Raw genomic sequence first — 21914 nt, 5'->3', positions numbered from 1 at the left:
ATAAATAATAGAAATGTTTATTAAATGTTGCCAGGATCAATAGATAGATATTAGAGTTTATGCTTTCCTTATGTGTCTCCTATGTAGTTATCAATTTTAATGACACTGAAAACACTAATTCACCAAAGTGTCCTGTTACATTCAATGTGAAGCACATGGTAAATCTGGAAAAAACCCACCATCACAGTAGTTGCTTCGAAATCTGTCAGATCTTCAGTAAACACTAAAGAGCTTGTAAGTGGTAACAGCAGTACACATTTATTACAGGAGCACTTCTAGCTGGCCCGGACAGCTGTTTCCTATTGAAGAGCCTTCTGATGTTAAATTGGGAAAAACTCTCACATGTGAACACACAGAGTGGACTCTAACAACAGCAGAAAAGAAGTCAAAAGGTGAGAAATTGAACTCTGAATACTAAGGACAGAGAACAATAAACAAACTGCTAAAAAGCTTGTCTGTGCTTCCATCGGAGGAACTGGAAGTGGTTTTCTGACATCATCATCATCAGAGTCATGTGAGAACTGAAGATGCCGTCCATACAATCTCCTTTCTCCACAACCAGATGAACGGCACCAAACACGCTGCTTCATACGTGAAGTCTTCCTTCTGTTGGCACCAGTCATTCAGTTTTCACAGTCTGGAAACCTTTCAAATTACAGTAAAAGACAAACAAGTTAGGACAAAGTTTTAATTTTGAAAAGAATTTTAAATGTAGTTTTAGTCGCTCACTTGAAATTGTAGTTGGTTTAAAGTCACATTTTAGTCTTTTTTTTGTTTTGTTTTAGTCTAGATTTAGTCAGGGAAACTAAGTTTTAAATTTAGTCTAATTTTCGGTGATGTTTTAGTCATAATTTCCTCCGACAGATTCATGATACTGTAATGGATTTTGCTGAAGGATGTTTCTCCTGGCTGTTAAAAATCCACTAGAAGTGAGCGTACCTTTAAATATGTTATTTAGCCATAAGGGCTGAGAATTTTACCTGGATTCACAAGATCACACAAGAATCCATCTTGTCAGGCTTCAAGTTGTAGGGAGATGAGAGCCAGGTAAGTGGGACCTGGAATGAGTGCCAGGTCACTGTGACCTGTACCGATGCCAAACATGTCAGTCCACCAAACCAAAACAGGAGACATCTGGAATGGCAAAGTGCCACACACACACACACACACATGGTGCAGAGACGCCCACTCACACTTGGTCAAAGTCCAAAGAGAAGTGAAATTGAGAAATAAAATCTTCTTTAGAATTTAGGATGGCCAAAAAGTCTGGTAAACAGGATGAGACTTGTCAGTTATGAGTTTGTGGTGGTTCAGACCAATCCAGCTGCCTCGCAAGGTAAAGTTTATACAGACATAGATAGATGTTGACAGACAGATGGTTCATCCAATCACCTGCCAGGTATTTTTTTGAAAGTGTCTGCCCTTTTCCAAACAGTTTACAAGGATTGTTCTGTGTAACAAACCATCTGCTGCGTCACTTTAATGAGCATGTGTTTCATATAAAAATGAAACCCTGAAGTTTGTTAGAAAAAATGTAATACAATCATGTTTCCTTCACAGGTCGTATTTATTTTCTGCATATATCTACAACACATACTTGTTCTTTCTCCTCATTTCATTTTTTTTAATTAGGGCATCAAAACAGCCATCAAATTTAACTGTAAGCCCATTTGGATTGTTATTATCAGGGCATCAAAATATCTATCAAACACCCATTTAACTGTGTGTTTTCACAATTTACAATAATCCTGCTTCAAAAATAGAAAGTACATAAAACTGTATAAAAAAGATGAGCTAATTACAGTTAAATTGCTCCTGTTAAGTGGTCGATTATGTGGTTGGAAGGGGTTTGCATAAATTAATATGAAATGCATAAATTAATCAGATGTTTAGGACTCAGTGTGTGTGTGTGTGTGTGTGTGTGTGTGCGTGCGCGTCGGTTATATACGGGGGGACATGACCAGCATGAAACTGTGGCGGGGCAGATAAATGATTGCTTTGAGGCGGCTACTGTCATCTCAGTCGTCCGTCCCCTGAACAGAACCGACTATTTCATCTCATCTTTACTCATCAGGACATAATGAACAGACATTTCGCCATAATTTTTGTTGTCAATATTTGTTAATTTATGTTGTTTTTACAATTTAGTCATGACAATAAAAGATCATCAACAATCAAAATTTTCATTGACAAAATGAACTCATGAGTTTTAACATGTGACATGAATCCAAAAGCACCTTTTGTGTTTGATCCTCTGGATGGACAAAATGGAGTCTCATATTTGTGATGTTAACTGTGACACCAAAGTTGTGGATCATGGCGAAAGTTTTGCGATGGTCCATCACATGTCAGCGAAACAACCTGAACACTGATAGCATGAAAGCATGAAGGTGATGAAGGCTCTTTTGGATCATGTTCGACCTCTCTGCTCCAGTCAGGCTGCTGATGAGGAAGTAGGTAGAGAGGATCTTCCAAGACTCATTGCTGGCTACAACCATGACGACCGTTGCCTGTGTGGCTGCTGTGTTTTCTGTTTCAACAGCACCGATGTCGACGTACAATCATCCATCATCAATGAGCAGATAGTTTCATTTCCCTCTTTCCTCTTCTCAGAGACATGACTTCAGAGCTGTGAAAGATGAGACAGTAAATCAGGATCTGCTGACCATTTATGAATAGTTTGTGGATGTGGCAAAGCAAAGCTGAACTTCTCCTTGACAAAGTCATAATCCTTTGGAGTCACAAACTGTTTTAGTTCTTCAAAAAATGTTGCTGACTTCTTTTGAAATTTATTCAGAATTTCTCTAAAAATAAAGTAAAACTAAATCATTTATAGAATCCAGAAGAGCAGCACGTTCATTTGAGATCAGCAAACTTTTTCTGAATAACCTTTTGTCAGATCTTTCAAGGACAACAGTCTTGAATTCATTCTCCTTGTCTGCTGACACTTCAGCGAGCTGCAACGAGCTGATCCTGAACTGCATTTGCTTTACGTTCGAGTGTTCTGGGAGACTCAGAAACCACGTAGCTGTGATCGGTGCTCACAGAGATCTGCTGTTGTGTTATGCAGAGGCAGTCGTGATCATGCATAATAGTTTGTGAGTCTCTGTTTGTGGTTCACTCAGTTATGTCATCAGCAACGACCTCATCAACATTGACATCAATCATAACAGTGTCATCATGAAGGACGCCGTCAATGACACTGGTCTCCACAGCAGTCTCTTGCATCAGAACGGCTTTGTTATGATCATCTACCGCTATCTCCATGGTCAATGTTAGTAACGGCCTCATTATCCAACACAAAACACAAAGGTCCAACAGGTCCAGATCCCCTGTGAGGCTGAGCGAGAACATGTGTGAAGAACATGAAGGAACAGAAGGAGAAACCGACTGTCACTGTGACCTCGATAGTTTCTTTCTTTTTCAATAAATGTGGTGTGAATTTGAAAACGGTCTGAACAGCAGCGTCCTTCAGCCTCCTCTTGCCCTGAAGGAAAATACAGAAAACATTAGTAGGTAGATTGTGAAACATATCATAGGATTTTTGTTTTCCTTTACAATTTATGGTGTATTTTGTGATTGAAGTACAGACATTTTAAGGGTAAATATTCAAATAATCACATACAAAATAAAGAGAAAAACGAAAATTTGCCAAACATTTATAAAAAAAGAAAAAAAAGCATTCACATTCTGCAGGAGCATTGAAATAATAATGAATTTTTTACTTGCATGTGCACCAAATTTTGGCAGTTGTAATGAAAACTGTGTTGATGGTAAAAATGAAAACAGTGACATCATAATCACGAACATCATGAAGAGTGACTGATGATTTCACTAAATGTTGCTTCTCACACATTCAGATACATTTTTACTGTAAAGTTTCCCCATGTTTCAGCCACTTTCACCACCAACTATTGTTACATTTAGAAAATTTACTGTGTAATTAGTCATAAAATGTATCTGTCAACCTTCTTGCTTGTGAAGAACTGATCCTCCTCAAAGTGAACAGATGGGTTCCAGTTCATAAACTGTTGCTTCAGCCTGTCATCATCTCGTAACTGGGCGCTCTGGATGCTCGCCGCCAGCCCTCTAGCGGTCGTCGGCAGGGGGGCGGGGCTTCAAGCAGAGCTGGTTGTGGCAAATATCAAGTTTGTAGTAGAGCTATTCGGCCGAATCATTTACCAGACATCCCTACTATCACTGACACTTACTTCCATAGGTTTATGTCACAGTAAACAAACAACAACAAATCGTAGAGCTCCGAGAGACCACAATGATCAATTTCTCTTCCATTGTCAATATGGAATGGAACAGATGTTTGCGAGGAACGATCTGCAGTTGGTTGCTGCTTCACCAGCATCGCCGCTGATTTGCATTAAGTCAAACTCTGCTCAACTTCATCTCGTCGCTCTTGGCGCCGGCATCTCGCTGCTCACCGCTGCCAAAGCATCTGAAGCCCTTCGTCGCCAGCTTTCATAGAAAATAAATGACTGCCAGCTGCTTTTGTTGCTCAGGAATCTTTGGGTGTGAGTGCACAGTAAAGGAGTAAAGTGTTTACGGTTGTGCATCCAGACTCTACATCCCAGAATGATTTATATATATATTAACAGTTTAATAAGGCACTACATCTGCAACGTGCATCTGCAATGAAAGTGAGAATTGTTTATGTTAATGTTTATTTATTTAAGAAGGGACAATGCACATTAATGAACATGCCAGATTTAGCCATACAGACTCATTTTCATCTGCAGTCCCTGGCAGGTTGGTGGCTCTTAAAAGCATTAAAAGAAAACATACAAAAGCACATCAGCACAAACAAATAGTAAAACTATGCAAGAATTATTAGACAACAAGCTGCCATTAGCACATAAGAGCACATTAAAGCAGAAATAAAGACCCTGACAGCCAGCGATCCAACATAACAACACACAGCACAGCATAAACATATTAACGCCTCAATATCAGAATACCTATAGCAGCACATAAAGCGACTGACAAGTATTAAGACAGAAGTTATATCAAACACTCAATATGACAACACACAGCCGGTGGAGGCGCCTCCTGCTGGCCGTAAGAAGGAATGCAGGAATGCAGTTTTCTACCTGCTGCTTCGGTGCTATCTAGTTGTTAGATTATTGCCATTAAAAAGAGTCTCAGAGATTTAATAACACAATTTCTGACAAAATGAGAGACGTCGGCAGTGATTCAGAGAGTTCAGGGTCCAGATGCATAAACGATGCGTACGTACAAAAACATGCATACGCCATTTCCAGTACATAAACTGGTATTTATAAACACAGAATGTGAGAGATGTGCATTCTTCAGAGCAGGTGCACACATGTTTTTCTAAAGTGATGAGATGGAGATTAAATAATATAAAGGCAGAAGTGAAACCTATCAGTAAAACATTGTTTGACAACCAGCTACAGATTTGTAAAATACCAATCAAAGGCCACATTAATAAATGTAACATTGATTAATTACTTTTATGTGATTAATTTTATTCTTTTAATTTACACAGGAGTTAACATTTTATTTTGCTGTTGTTGATGTTTCTTTTTATTTTATCTTTAGTTGTTTGAGCCACAAACTAATCATTGATGACGTTTCTGAGATATCGCTGCTGATAATGGTTTACGTGGACGCCATTCTTCCATTGGAGAACCTCGCCGGTGCAACAACACGTCTTCTTTCCTGTTTGTTTCATCGACAGCTGTACAGACTGTTATTGATATGAAAACAGCTGATTAAAGGTGTCTTCAGCCATCTATGGGTCATTGTGGGAGTGGAAATGAGGCTTGTGTACCCAGTTCCTCAATGACTGAGATTTCTAAAACAAACCATGCGGCTTTATGAATCTGATGAAGAGAATGTGTATACATATTTCTGGCTTTTATCATTCGGCTCCTGGTTTTTCAGTGGAAGAAAAGTGTTGCTGAAACCAGAAAACTGATGATTTGTGTTTGCTTCATGCTGTGTGTGTTTCTGTGATCCTGGACTTCAGAGCTTTTTAATTTCTTCTACCAACACAGCAGCAGCAGCAGCAGCATCAAAAAGAACCAAACAAACAAAAAAAAGTAAATAAATAGAGAAGATCCACTCATGGAACCCTCTCTCTAATTCAAACAGAGCGTTCTGCCTGTTTGAACGTCGTCTACGCTCCTTCACTAACACAACAGATGTTGAAGCTCTAACTCAACAATAACTCGCTTCTTAAACTAATGATCTGTGCTGAGATAAATAGATGATGAGTTCAAAACAAGCAGGAGATGAAGAAGAAGCGTCGTAGCGAGCGGAATAAAAAGTTTTGTCTCTCTTGGCAGTCGACCATATGTTCACTCACACTATAAACGCAATATCGTCTCGGTTGGAGTTCTGGGAACATATAATGATTTGAGACGAGCTGAGCCGAAAAACTGAAATGAAAGTGGCGACAGATCTCTCACCTTTCAATTTCAGTCACTTTAATCATGAATATGAACGTTTGCAATGGTTTCTTCCACTTCATCCGTTTGGCTTCAGCAGCAGGAGACAGAATGATGCAATCAGTCGGTGATGCACATATCAAAAATCAATGCATATTCCCCCCTATGGAAACACTAATCCACAGTTTAGCTCACATCGAGAAGGTAAATGGAGTTAGGACGCGCTAACACAGCAAGACGGCGGCTCTTAATCCAATGTACATGAAGGGGAACAGAACCGTACTGTCTGTAATGAGCAATAACGCTGTAACCACTGATGAAATCCTGCTCTGGTTCTGCTCTGCAACAACAGGTATTGTTTAAACCCAATGAGAGGATATTGATTCTGGACTGTTTTCTCTGTCTGAAAGTGAGTTTCTCTGTTGGTTTATTTATTTGTTTTTTTCAGGAATGAAAAGGGAAAAGAAAGAAATACTTCAGAAATCATTGTCTCCACCATCCTCGTCTGGCAAAGGAAATGTGTTTAATCTCCATCAGCTGCTGATCAGACAGCAGCAGGTGGTCCTGATGCTGCGGTTTAAACTTTAATTTCATCTTTTCACAGTTTGTAAGTGTCAGCGTTTTGTTTTTTTGTGACGTTGCATCTCGTGCAGATTTTCCACCTCAGCGTGTTTCCAGATGTTCTGTGTGTGTAATAAGTTGAATGAAGCCTTTTGTCTTCAGCTGTACTTGTGTACAATTTTGAGGTAATTACACTTTACCTGAGTATTTCCATTTTATGTTACTTTTACCACTTTGTACTACTCTACTACATTTATTTCAAAGTTATAGTGATCAGATCAATATTTTATACATAAAACACATGATCAGTTTATAAAATATGCATTGTTAGATAAAAGTTTAGTCAGGATACTGTTTTAAAACCATTTGTCCTCCCGGGTCAAAATTGACCCACGGACAACAGGAGGGTTAAAACATGTCTGCATAGGATCTTTAAGTAAGAGATGTCAGTATTTCTTCCACTGCTGCCTGCTGGCTGAGTTTGCAGCTGATAAAAGGACAAAAGACTGAAACACATCAGTAACTAAACAACGTAGCAAACTGTCTCTAGATTAGTATATAATTCACTTTCTTCATGTGCTTATAGATCTGTTTGTGTTGCCTTTGTTTTGTCATTTCAATGAGTAATTTAAAACTTTACGGATCCTAATTAAGAGCGAGTTGAATCCGTTTCAGTCTTTGCGTTTCATAAAGAACAAATCAGTTTGCGAACGCTACGAGACAAATTCTAACGGGAGAGAAAAGTAAGAAAAGAATAAGTGCTGTTAAACTGCTGTTAAGCAGCAGCTCGTGTTTCACTCAGCGGCTCTCAGCTCCGATGTGGATCTAATCTATCTCTTCCTCCTGTGATGTCCATTTCCTGCGAGCACTCAGAGCCTCGCCGTCTATCGGTTTTATTCTCTCCTGAGCTTTTCTGGTACACTGAAGGCCTCGTCAGTCTCTGCCCGCTGTGCATCAGCACTGATGCAGAACATTAGTGCACTTAGACACATTAACTTATTGATGATGACTGAATAAGACTGTAGCGTCTGCTGAGTGGAGTCTTATCAGTTCATCCTGATAAAAATGAACTAATTATACTGATTCTATTTCAAGTTCAGTATATATATAAGATTTGCACTGGTACCTCATGATCCAGGAAATAGCCGCAGCCTCCGACTCACTGCTTATTCAGCATTTATATGTCACCAAACTAACCGCCAATGATCAATATGGAAGCATTAAAACCTTTAACTGCTGTTCAGCATTACAAACCTGTAAACTCAACCTGCTACCTGGTACAGACTTACTGTCCTTCACACTTCTTGTACATGCTGAACAGCTGCCGGTCTATTGGCTATTAGACCCCATCATGATGTCGCTGGATATGAAAGGGGGGAGGTGAGTGTGAGAGTAGTATAGGATAACCCCCCCCCACCCCCCCGATGGAGTCTAGACACTGGTGATGGTGATGAAGAGGCGTAGATCTTGGTGGTGTGGTAGCGGCTTCTGGTGAACTCGGGCCTGGTGCTGAAGTAATGGAGTGGAGAAGATGTTGATCTGGGATGAGGAGGATGGAACTTCTGGGATGCGGCCGTGGAGGTGGATGGATGGGGTGGAGCTGACAGCGACAAAGAGGGAAACGGATTTTAAAGTTTGACAGGTGAGCCGTGATTGGTGGTTAGAAATCGTGGAGCAATCTGATTTGATAACTAGGAGCGACGCCCCTAAACAGCTGATGCGAAAGTGAGAAGAGCGGGGGAAGAAAGAGAGGAAGAGGAGAGGGAAATGAAGCTTCATATGTGTTAAGACAAAGTCAGTAACAAATGAAATGCATCAAACATAAAGGCATTTACTTTAACACTTATCTTTAAATAGCAGATTCATCATAACTAATACTAATTTTTAAAGAGCTTTAAACTTATAACCAGTCTGCTGGAGTAAAAGCTGCTCTGCTACATCGTCTCTATCTTCCATATGAAGTTAGTGGAAATAAAAGGTTCTATATAAATAGTCCAACATTACTCAGCTGTGACATTGTGGATCTGTGTATGTACACATGGTATATAATCGCTATAACCACTGTCAGCCTGTTTCCTGTCCATATTTTTCCATTTTAACTCTCTGAGAGTGAAGCTGTCTCTGCTGTAGACGTGGACGCTGCAGGAGGTCGTTGGCGTCTATAAAAGGACATCGATTCTGTACCCAGTTCATTACCGTTCAATGGAACAAATCAACTGAGTAATGTAGTGAACTCTGAAGCAGCTTCTGACTGCCATGACTCATTTTTTAGGAAATTTTCCATCTGAACTGATGTTCGGTGTTCGGTGAGGACATATTTTATGAAGAAGTGATGTAATTTACTTTTTTTCCATTTCCTGCCTCTTGACCTCCTCCAGAGATGAGATGTAATGTGTTGTTGTCAGCTGCTGGTTGCATCTCTGAGTTAAGAGGAAAATCGTTTTTCTAGTTTAGAGAATGTGAATCACACAAATACTGTGTTTTATCTTTTCCTGATGCAGCAGTGCATTCTGGTCCGTTTCCTGCTTGTTTGGGTGTTGAAGAATTTCCTCTAATGGATTTCTGTCTCTATGATTGTTGGTTAAAAATGGCAGAAAGAAGCTCTTTGTCTTCAATTTGAAAGTTTGAAAGGAGGTTATTTTCTTTTGTTTTTCCAAACCCATCAGGTTGCAGGTAATAGTTGATGTTTTTCATGATGATGGGAGACGTTGATTTAAGACTTTATTCAAACATCGGTTTGTGCAGATCTGAACTCAGCAGTCGTACTCGGACCAAAGTGCTCTCAGTCTGCTTACATACAGATTCTGGGGCAGTTTGCTTGTGGTGGAAACGTGATCCGACCTCCATCTGACCGACTACAAAGCTGCAAGCAGGAGCGCTTTGCATGCAGATAGCTGGAGAATGAATGGAGGTTCAACCTGGAATAACAACTAAGTATCTTTTCTTGATATTTGCACAGTTAGGAGCTTGTTTACGTTCTCATCAGGCTTCTAGTGATGCATTTTGATTTGCCTACAATTTTTCTCTGTGTGAAAAGAAACAAACATTAACAAACTTTTCAGCTGATCTGGATGAGATCAAACCAACTATCGGTTTGAAAACGGCCTAAAATGCAACAGCTAACAGTAACGTTAGCTTGTCGTAAGTGAGAATGGACCAAAGTTAATTCTGCAACATAGTTTAGGTCGAGGTATATGTGGGTTATGTGTAAATTACAATTTGTTCTGACTTGATTTTTGAGAAAGTGACACTTCTAGTTGACTTATATCAACCTGTGTAGCAGCTTCAATCTCATCCAGACACGTCACAAGATTTGTGGCCATTTTTCTGTCATTATTTTCATTAAATATGTCCAATAAACACTTCCTGATACACCTGTTCATATCTAGATCTATATATAAGTAATGAATTAAAAGTACATATTCATTGTTAAAGCTGCAATAACTGATATTTTTTGGCTACATGAAGACAGTTGGAAAAAACACAACATTGACATGTTACCATAAAACCAGAACATGGCTAATATATATTAGTTATTATGAGTGACTCTTTCCACATTACACATTGTCATTTCATCTATTTTGAATATAAAACTTCAGCTTTAAAGTTGAAAGTGTTCAGACTGAGATGATCTGAGGTTGATGCTTAACAGGAGATTGAAACCAGTGTTTTTAACGTTCTTTAAACGTACCTGAAACAACATAAAAACAACTATTAAGCTAAATCTTGTTCTTTTGTCCTCCGAGTGTTTGACCAACCAATTCAACACATTTTCTAAGGCTCCTAATATTTGCTTAACTAATTATTACATCAGTTATTCTGCTGCTTTTTTTATCACATCTGCTGCTGTGTGTTAAGTGTCCTGTCTTTCATAATCATTTGACAGATCATTATGGACGGCGATTAGATGGACCATGATAAGAAAAAGCTTTTAACGCGTCTAAACACGGCAGAAGATCATTTCAGCTGTTCAGACGGGCGACAGTCTCCGTCTGAAAGGAGCGAAGGAGGAGAAGAGAAGCAGAAGAGATAATAGATGTGAAACAGCGGCTGAGGGAGAAAATAAAGAAGAAGAACTGACAAAGGACAAAGCTTTCTAATAATAACAGTAAATATAAAAGCTGCATCATATTCACAATAGAGAAACACTGGAGGAGACTGTCTGCAAATGAGGGTCAGAAAACAAAAACTGTTGGTTTTTGTGGTGATAAAAAACCTTTCAAATGTTTTTACCTTCTGCAAATGTACGTCATTTATCAACTAATTTAAGCTCTGCTACTCCACAAATCTTTTATTCTGGGAAGTTTTTAAACTAATAAAATCACCCTTGTTTCAATTTTCATGCATCATCGTCTGACTGAAGGTAACAATTGATTTTACCTCCAAATCCTCCTGAAATCTTGTCGGTTTGCTTCGACTCTGTCAAACTTTAAATGAAGCTTAAACTGAGTGATGTATTTAAAACAAAGATGCCATGTTTAATCAGCTTCTTCCTTCTTTAATCTTGTGTTTGTGTGACATGTTTGTTCAGCTTCAGTTATACTAATGAATGAAAGTTTCAGGTTCAGATGAACAAGATGTTGAGGTTCAATTAAAATGAAGTGATTTAACATTTCATCTGTTATTCATCAGGTTTGGTTTTTTTAGGAAGCAAATAGTTCATGTTGATGGAATTGATCGTAAATTGATTGTAAATTTACATCAAACTAGAACCTGACAGTATATAAGTGATGAGTTTGATCTCCAGATCAGTGGTACAGATTAAAAGAAGCTTAATTCATGTTCTTTCTGAATTAAAAGGGCTTAATATAATAATGATAATAATAATAATAATAATAATAATAATAATAATAATAATAATAATATTTAAAGGGCTGCAACTAACAAATAGTTTCATTTTCAATTAATCAACTGGTTATTTTCTTGATTAGTCGTTTAGTCAATAAAATACTGAAAAATAGTGAAAAACAGGGCATCATAATGTCTCAGAGCCACTGTGACGTCTTCAATTTGATATTTAACTGAAGATATTAAATTTACTGTCAAACATGGCAAATAAAAACAGCAAAACATCACATTTGAGAATCTGATGCTGACAAATATTTGACATTTTTGCTTGAAAAATGACAAACGATTAATCATTTTCTTTTGGTCAATTACTCGTCTGATCATTGCAGCTGTAAATATTTATATGTATTATGTACAGCAGCTGTCTGAAAGGTCTTTTAATGTGAAGGGGAGATCACATGTTTCATTGTAGGTAAACTATTGGCCGACAGTAATGTGAGTAGTCGTGTTGTAAAAAGTTCTGACGTCCCAGCCTCTCATTACACTCCTGCAGAATTAAATCACACTTTGACGTCTTGTCCAGTTTCACAGAGTTTCAGTCTTCTAATTCAGCCGTCATGATGTCCTTGAGACTTTGACAAGCCGTCCTCTGAAGGGTTTCTGCGTTTTCTTTCCTGTCTGACAGGCTGTTCTTCAGGCGGCGGCGGCCGCTGTCAATCAATCAGACAACAGTTAGGAACAAACAGCAAGTCTGTCATTTAAAACCCTCAGAGAGAAGCTAATTACAGCTGATGACGAATGTTGCAGCAACTGACTCAACCAGCAGCTGATTGATCATTAGTCCAGCCTGAGTGTGTTTATTATTATTACTGATTATTAATTTAATAAGATATGTTGTAATTTGTTTTTCTTATTCAGTCTGACTAAAGATGCTGGTTTTTGATCATCAAATACTTTGTGGGAAATGATGATTTCGTTTCACATTTAGTAAGCAGACACTGAGCTGCTGTCATGCACTGTGAAGCAGAGTTTACACACAGCAGCGCTTTGAGCTCAATCCTCAGTGTGATTCATCCTGCGGGAAACAAACATGTCTCCACACAATTTCACGGCAGTTCATCCGATAGTTGTAGAGAGATTTCTCTAAAAACCCCAAATATCAACCTCATGGTTGCAAGGGGGGAAGAAATCACCATGAATGTCTGTTCAAGATTTTGTGGCAATTCATCCAGCTGTAGTTGAGATGTATCAGTTGGGACCAACAGACTAATGTTACCCTCCCAGCATCACTGGTTTTAGGTTTTCAGGCTCTTTGAGGAAACTATGTAGGGTTCAGAATAGAAAGAAGATGTATAGACTCAACTTATTGAGCACAAAATTAAAAACACTGGTTAACATCCTGTCAACATGTCTGGATGTTTTAGCAGAAGAAGAGGGTCATTAGGCTGTTTTCACAATATAAAAGTCTAGTGCTTGCATCACTTTTGTGACTCTTAAGGACATATATTCAGCACATTCAGCTCTATATTTATATTCTGGGGCTCTACTGGAATATTTTTGCATGATTTCCAGTTAAAAACTCCTTATTTATCTTCTACTGGTCCTTTATGCAGCCCCTCAGTTCAGCCTCTGTCTGAAACAGGCCGTTTTAGCTCCTGTCTCTTAAAGGCCCCGCCCTCCTGATGAGCCCGCTCTGTTCTGATTGGTCGGATTCAGGACGTAAACAAACTATAGTAGCAGGATTTCACTTCTTTTTCTCCTTCTTTACTCCAAATGTCAACTTCTCAAATCCATCCATACATGTTGGAGCTGAATCACATCTGAAATACGAGAGTGGACAACACATGAAAACACCTTAGCAACCATCTTAGCAACCACCTTAGCAACAAAGGCTATGTAACCGACGGCCATAGAAAAAAAAATCCATTGTAAACGAAGCGTTAAGAGCAGGCTGAAGCCCTGACTTTTGTCTTACAGGCAGTATTTCTACATACGTTCACCTCAAGTTTTGAAACTTTGACCATATTTAACATCCGACATGCTAACAGGATATAAATAACAAAAAAATCAGAAAAAGCGTAACATGTCCTCTGTAAAGGTCATTGAAACTATAAAGAGAAAGGAGCTGGTGCTTCTGGAGTTTTGTGGTATGTGTGCTGTGACGGTAGGAGGGAAAATGATGCTGTTTATATGAGATGAAAAAGCTCCTCCAGGTTTATTATGTTCACCCTCTGAATATTACGGGTGACAGAGGAAGATTTACGATGTGTAAATGCAATAAAGAGTGTCTTAATGTGTGTCTGTTAATGGACTGTTACAGCAGAGGAGCAGATTGATGGTTCTTCTCTGTCACAGTAACTTTATAATCTGATCCAGGAGGTGTTAGCGTTCATTGTGTTAGCATGTGAGTCGTGTTTCTGGTGCTCCATTATTCACTCTTCTGCAGACACTAAACCTGTAGAGCCTGACACATGGAATAATTAATATTGTACTGAAACGTTTGACAGAATAACAATAAATATGCAATTTTAAATCACATATGTTGTTTTAGTTTGTATTATATGTTGATATCTCCAGGTTAAAGTCCAGTTATTAATGTCAGTTGTGTTTTAAATGTTTCATTGCATGTATTTATATTTTAAAAGTGCACTGAATTTATCACATATAAATAATAAAATACAATAGATACATTTTTATGATATGCATGTGTATTACTATGTGATAATACAGTAGTAATTCACATGTATATTCGAGGTGTATCGGCTGTACATACTTCAGTTTTGAAGTCACAGTTTGTTTGGTTCATTTTTGGTACAATAAGGGGAAAAAACATAAAATTGTTGTTGACAATTTGAACTTTTGTAAACATCAACAGTTTGTACATTTTTTTTAATAAAATATTTAAATGAAACATAATAAAAAATAAAATATATAAAGATAAAAAAATATAATACTGCTGTGAAAAACTACTAAGTTCTCCAATAATAAAAGGTTCTCAAATAAATTAAACAAAATACAAAAAAATTAATAATAAAATAATATAATCCACTTCAATCCAATCCACTTTATTTATATAGCACGATTTTAACAAACACAAGGTTTCCAAAGTGCTGCACAGCAAGATATAAAAAACAATAAATAGCACAACAGAACACAATAAAACAATGAAGGACACATTGGGATAAAAGTAATAAAATAAGATAAAATGACTAACTTGTCTAAAAGCAGCATTAACAGTTCCAGCTTGTTCAGTTTCAAAGAGTTCAGTAAACAGTTCAACAACGTCTCCATGTGACCTATGATAAAACTTCAATATATCAGCACTACTGACACTGTAGCAGCAAGTGTTTCCAATTAAACAATGAAGATGTTCTGTTCTTACATGGTTACAGTCTGTGTGATGAGTCACGTCAGGCGTCGTCCACATGAGGAAGAGCCTTGAACATCTGGTCAACAGCTGTGCGTTTGTGGAGGAATCATGACAAGCAGAGTATCTGTCCTCCAGGTTTCTGTCCTCACAGTTGTGACTGTCTTCGTCACTGGGTTCCACAGAGTTGAGCTCTGTGGTTTTGAGGGGCAGGATCATTAATTAATTAGTGTTCATCAGTGTCTTGAGGGTTTTTAGTGGTTTAAGGACCTCAGTTACCTCCTCTTCCATTCTCATGTCCTGGTCAGACAATGTGGTTGTCTTTATTCTCCCCGAGGGCCTTTTCTGTCGGTGCTGAGTAAGCAGCTGCTTCCTGTCAAGCATATTATACCTGGAGTTCCAGCAGGTGGTGACATCATGAATAAAAGGTGTGTTTTGGTATATTAAGCATCTCCTGTTTGGGCTCAACGCAGCACTCTGAACACCTGGTTGAGTCCTGTCGCTTTCTGTGACGCTAAATTAATCGTATGTGCAAAACATCCAATATGGAGGCTCAGTCCAGCTTCACTGACTGACGGTATTTCTGGCGTTGACTGTTGTGACAGTTGTTGTAGTTCTTGGCGTCTCCAACTTCCACTGCAGCACTGCCTCCTGCCAGATCTGTGCTTGTGTTGTTCATTAATGGAGTGAGTTTGCAGAACATGGCTTAACCATGTTTCACTCCAGTGATGTGATGTGCAGTCATCGTTAAGTAGCTCTCTCTGGCCGACCTGATTCTGTATCTGTGGTTTTGACCTTCTGACCTGGACCTATTGCCTTCCCGTTGACTACCTGTAAGCCCGTCTCTTGGTTTATGAGCATTAAAGCCTTTCTCATTTAACCTGTCAGTCTTTGGTGTCTGCATTTGGCTTGTCCATCTGTCTGCCTCGTATACACACTTGAGACATTTGAGTTCATCACTCTGAGCAACACTTCTGACAGTACACAAAGCCATTTGACCCCTGATTTGATTAGTGCAGCTTTAAGTGGATAAAGGATACAGATATACTGTATATCTAAAAACATATAAATCCCAAGAGAAATACAAAACAGAACAAAAAGCAACAACATAAGAACGAGCAGTTAGCAGCACAGCACATTAAAATGCTTTTAGAGAGAAAAGTACATGTCTCAGTTGGATGTAGCAGCTCCTGCATGTCAACCAGTGACCAGCACTGATGGGGTGAAATAATCCATTTTGCTGTCCAGAGAACATCAGACAACATGATTGTTGGTTTGTACAGGTTAGCAGTTAGCCTAGCTTGCACTCCGCTTCCACGTCCTGTCACACCACTTTTGATGTTTCCTCACAGCGCAGCAGACCAGGATCACTCAGCTGATTTAGCTCCCAGCCAGTAGAGAGAATATTACCAACAAGGACCCCTTCATTTCTCTTCTTATCTTCACGAAATAACTCTTCTGTTTCTCCGTCGAGAGGTTGGTAACAGCAGTTAACAGCTAGATAGTTGCTTTGATTTAAAAAATACATCCAAAGATGATATTTCATCTTCTGTTCTTGCTGATTAATGCTGTTACTTCTTCTTTAGAGTCTTCTCTGAAGATTATTTGAAGGTTATTTTGCAAAGCTCATCTCTGGTGCAGCCGCTGTCTCTCATAGAACACCAAACTCAACCTACAACCAGTGTTCACCTGTTATAATTATGGTTGTGCCTCAAGTTTCCAGCAGATCATTGCTCACCAAGTAGCATTGTGATGGTGGGAAACGTGGCGTCAGAACTAAATGAAAATGTCAAAGTCAAATTGTTATTCTAAGCAGAGAGGTGCTTTCTCAGTGTCAGATCATGGCTCCACTAAAGGTTTCTAAGGGGCTGCGTGGAGCTCTGAAACACTTTGCAGAAAGCAAAATGCTTCTCTGTAAACAGTGATTAAATCATGATGTGCATGAAGTATGTGACTCACATATACACGTATGTTTCTGCTCCACTGAAGCGATGAGGAGACTATAACCTTCCTTCCTGAGAACAAACAGAAACATCATATTTCCATCATGTTTTCCATCATTTTAGCTTTGACTGTCGCTCCTTTAATGACATCATCTCATTGAATCAGCGCCATCAACTGTTTCTCTCCAACTGCAAATATTCACAAAATGAAGTTTATAGATTTATGGACAAAGTTTGGGAACAAAGACCAAGCCTTGCACACGTCCCGTTTCCACACCATAGAGTATTTAGGCGCACCTCATCCATTCCCTCCCACCCATCCTGACCCCTTTCTTAACCATTCTGTCTCCTCTGCTTGAACAGGAACAAGGGGCTCCATACAGACCGCTGCCCCACCCTGAGTCTCAACCCCTCTAGTTCCTACCTACCTTGCTGCCGTCAACGTCTCACGATCTAAACACCACGCGTCCCCCTCATCGACCCTCCATCCCACGCTCTTCATCTCTTGACCCTTCTCTCTACATCCCTCCGTCCCTAATCCCTCCTTCTTTCTACATCTCAGCCCTCTTCCGTCATTCACCAAATTGCAAACTTCATTCCCGCCGGCGTGGTCTTGGTTAGTGAACTGACAGTGCATGTATGCGTTAGGGATGTGCAGAGAGCCCAGTATTTGTATTTGTATCTGTATTTGTTGAGGCAGCAAAATTATTTGTATTTATATTCGAATAAAAGTGGAAAGAGGCCCTAAAAATACTGTTTTTGTTTTTATTACGCTTTTAATTTTAGAAAATTAAAATGTCAGTAGCTCCAGGAGTGATGTCCAAATTAGGAAATGTGCGTCATGTAGCAGGTGGATGTGACCTGCTGATAGACGTCACAGCGGAGCAGAGGAGAGACACTGAGATAGAGATGTAACTGACCTGCATGCTGGTATTTGATTTTTTTTTTCCTTCCTGAAAATAAATAATTTTAAAAATATTTGTATGAAACAAATATTCATAATAAACTCACTATTTGTGCTTTGCTGAATGTTTGTATTCAGGCACACCCCTAGTATGCATATTAATTCCATTTTTCTTTTGTGAATGTTCTGAAAATCTGGTTAAAATCTTTGTGCATTTGGACGGAAACGTTGCTATTCAGACAGAAGAGACTCTTACATTAATGCTCCTCACAGCTTTATTCAGACATGACAGGACATTTATGGAAAGAGACATTATTCGAGAGCAGCTGTGAGTTCTTGTCATCAGGCTGAATCACTGATGGACTTTTAAACTTACTTTGCTGTTAAAAGTCTTAATGAATGAGCGTCGCTCTCCAGCTCCCATCAGTGAATCCACTGACACATTTTCACATCAGATTCATTATTTAACGTTATATAAATACGTTTTATAAAGTCTCACATGCAGCAGCACTAAATGAAATGTTCATTCCTGGAAGCTCACATGCTGCATGTAAAACTGGAGATTCATTTATTCATCCATGCAGCTGTTCTGAATGAAAATTTAAAATATAGATGATTATTGATGTTGTTTGAGGGGTTTTAACCTGTTTTATTCCAGTTGTTTTTATAGACTGATCTGATATGAGATGCGTTTCATAGTTTATTAAACTGATTTTATTTTCTTTGTGTATCAGAGAGGAAGATTTAGATAATAAGTTGATTTTCTTAACATCATGTGCTTTCTACTCAAACTAAACAGCAAGAAAACAGAGCTCATGGTTGTGGCACCTAAGGTGCTGCTCCAGAAGGTTGGGGATTTTCTCCTGGAGGTTGATGACTGCTCCATCTCCCCATCCCCTGAAGTCCTCAACCTGGGTGTCATCCTGGACTCTACCCTCTCCTTCCGGTCACACATCAAATCTGTAACCAAATCCGCCTTTTTCTACTTCAAGAACATCTCCCGACTCCGGCCGTCACTCTCAAACACCGTTGCTGAGACCTTGATCCACGGCTTCATCTCAAATCATCTGGACTACTTCAGTGGAGTCCTGTTCTGGGTTCCCAGTAAAACCCTGGACAGGCTCCAATATGTCCACAACTCAGCTGCCGTTGTTCTTACCCACACCGAACCCTGGCAGCACATCACCCCCACTCTCGTTCACCTACACTGGCCCCCCCAGTACCTTTCAGACCTCCTCCACCAACACACACCTTCCTGAAGCCTGCGGTCCTCGGACTCGGGGCCGCTCTCCCCCCCCCCCCGCGCACCAGCCGACGCAATTTCGGGGACAGAGCCTTCCCACCCTCTGGAACTCTCTCCCATCCGAGACATGTAACGTTCCTACCCTGGACTCTTTCAAACCAGCCCTCAAAACCTTCCTGTTCGCTCCGGCTTTTGTTCCACTGTTAACCAGTTAACTTCTCAGTTGTTTATTATTTAAGCTCGGCTTAGTTTTCTTTTTTCTCCTTTTATGTAAAGCGTCCTTAGGTGCTTTAAAAGGCGCTAATTTATTATTATTATTATTTCTGTCTGCATGTTTGACTTTGTGCTGCTGTGGTCTTTTAGTTCATCTGAACCTGCCATCAGATGCTACTAATGTGATGCAGCTCTGAAAGGGAGTTTCCCTCGGTGGGTTTTTATTCTAATTAAAGGGTTAAAATAGCGTGTGAAGGAAGGAAAATGACATTTACTGCCTCATACCAGAGCGTCTCTCTCTTTAAGTGCCTCGTCTCCTCGCCGCTGTCTTCAGTGTTACAGGATCCTTCGTCTAACCGTCTCTCAACACCTCTTCACACGTCTCTTCACACATATCCTGCCTGTGCTCTCCCACACACGTTAGAGAAGGCATTCTGACATTTCCATGGCTTCTGCGAGGGTGGCACTGCGTTGTGGTCGTGTGAAAAGAGGCCAACAGAGTGAAAACCAGGCCGGGCGGACAGAGCTCCCACACACACACACACACACACACACACACACACACACACGCAGCGTTTCAGTGGGATATTGCAGCCGTGACCTTTCTGCTCCTTCGCCGCAGACAAAACCAGAGGTGGTAAAGCCGCTGCGATGACGAAAAGGACGATGGGAGGCTTTCAGAAAATCCATGTGATGAAAAAGGACAAAAAGAAAAAATCAAAGGACCCCTGACAAGGTCTGAATAAAAGAAAAGTGCTTTCTTTCTGTTCTCACAATAACCACGTGATGCTGCGACGTTAACATCTAGCGCTGATGTTCTCCAGTTAATCCTGTTTTCTCTTCCCCTTCATGTCCAGCAACACACTGCGGTAAAGATGCTGCAGAGACACACAGACAAGTAAAAAATGAGAATACAAAATGAAATGAAATCAAATAAATTACTAACATAACTCTGATGGAATAACAACCAGCTTGCACAGAGGATTCAGTCTTTTTCTGCAGGAAACAAACCACCATTATCTGCACACGTTGCAGCCTGGTTGTCATGTAGTTTAGGCAACTAGAACTATTTTGATCAAAAGGTAGAAAAAAGATGGCCGTCATGGTTAATGTGATGTTCTCTGGGGGGTCGATCTGTTCCTCGCTCTCTGCAGGTTCACTCTCTCTCTGCTGCTTCTCCCTACAGGAACCTCGTTCTGGTTCGGTTCTTTTGTTTTAGTTCCTTTGCTACACTTTACAACATGCACACACATTTAACACTCATCCACACTGTAAATATTAAGTTACTTCTTTAATTAGATTTAATTTGGCTTGATTTGTTTAAAAAACCCTCTGCAACATGGCATGTTTCCCTGTTGTTATGGCCACTTGAGCCTCGTCATAACAGTTAAACAAAAACATTTCAATGTGTCTGTTTCCATCCATTCTTTATTTATACACTTTTTCAATTTGCGTATTAAAAAAATATGAGTGTAAATGCTGGAAATTAGTCCAAAAAAAAAAAAAAAAAAGGTTTTGCGCTTGGATGAGGCAGAAAAGTTGATGTATCAATAAAAGCAAAATGCAAACAAATTTAGAGAATAAATGATGTCATACAGGAAGCATGTGACTCAAACCTCAGCTGTCTTCTTGGTCTCTGGGCAGCGTTCAGTACGTGTCTGTATAACTGACACAGGATTGTTATCGAAACACTTCCATCAGCAGGATGTGATGTCACATTTTCCATCTCTTCAGCTCCGACACTCAACTATTATAACTAATATTCGCAAAACAGAAGTGATTGGAAATGCACATTTAATTCTTTTATCAATTTTGTAGAAGTTTCAGCTACATTTGGATGGAAACCTGAATTATGAGACGGGACATGAACCCTGCTGAAGAGAAGTACCTTCATCGCTGGTGTTTACCAAAGATGAAGCACATACAGAGTAGACAGAGAAGTTACCTGAGTGTAACTCCAGTTCTATGATTCTGAAAAGGGAGCTGAACGACGGAAGCATCAGTGCGTCATGAGGCATGAATACTACCTCCTGATTGGCTGGTGAGTGCAAAGATCTGTCTCACTCCAGGATTCCACCGGGCGCGTGTGCGCCGCGTTCCGGCTCCGACGCAGCTTTGCTCCGTCCTCTGCATGGCGCCCTGTTCCACCGGGAGCATGTCAGAAGCGGAGCATCTTCACTGCAGGGAAGCCATCTGCTGTTTAAAGTCAGTTGCACTCCTACTACAGTAATTACAGCAGCCTTGTCAAAGCTGATAAAGTGCCTTAAAGCTACCGTAATTACTGCATATACTGCACATACATTGACTAGAGTGTCCACCATCAGCTCCGGCAGCTGCGTCAGAGCAGTGCACACGCGTCCGGTGGAATTTGGGGGTCAGGGTGTTGAGGACCTCAACAGGGTAAAGTTGAACTGATCAGTCTGACATATTTTACATTCTTCACTAAACCAGCTGATTCTTACTTTGCTGA

At 39.7% G+C, this 21914-nt stretch overlaps 1 long non-coding RNA gene across 1 annotated transcript; it reads left to right on the top strand.

Annotated features, from left to right (window-relative positions):
- Positions 1 to 7352: 7352 nt before the first annotated feature.
- On the top strand, positions 7353 to 11322 carry LOC121903929. The gene is made up of 2 exons (XR_006098138.1): positions 7353 to 9920; positions 10873 to 11322. It is a non-coding gene; the product is annotated as an uncharacterized LOC121903929 (long non-coding RNA).
- The last annotated feature ends 10592 nt before the right edge of the window (positions 11323 to 21914 follow it).

This window comes from Thunnus maccoyii, chromosome 1 (assembly GCF_910596095.1).
Source record: "Thunnus maccoyii chromosome 1, fThuMac1.1, whole genome shotgun sequence".
Lineage (NCBI taxonomy): Eukaryota > Metazoa > Chordata > Actinopteri > Scombriformes > Scombridae > Thunnus > Thunnus maccoyii.
The sequence above is the reverse complement of the archived record's forward strand: the minus strand, read 5'-3'. Positions and strand labels throughout refer to the sequence as shown.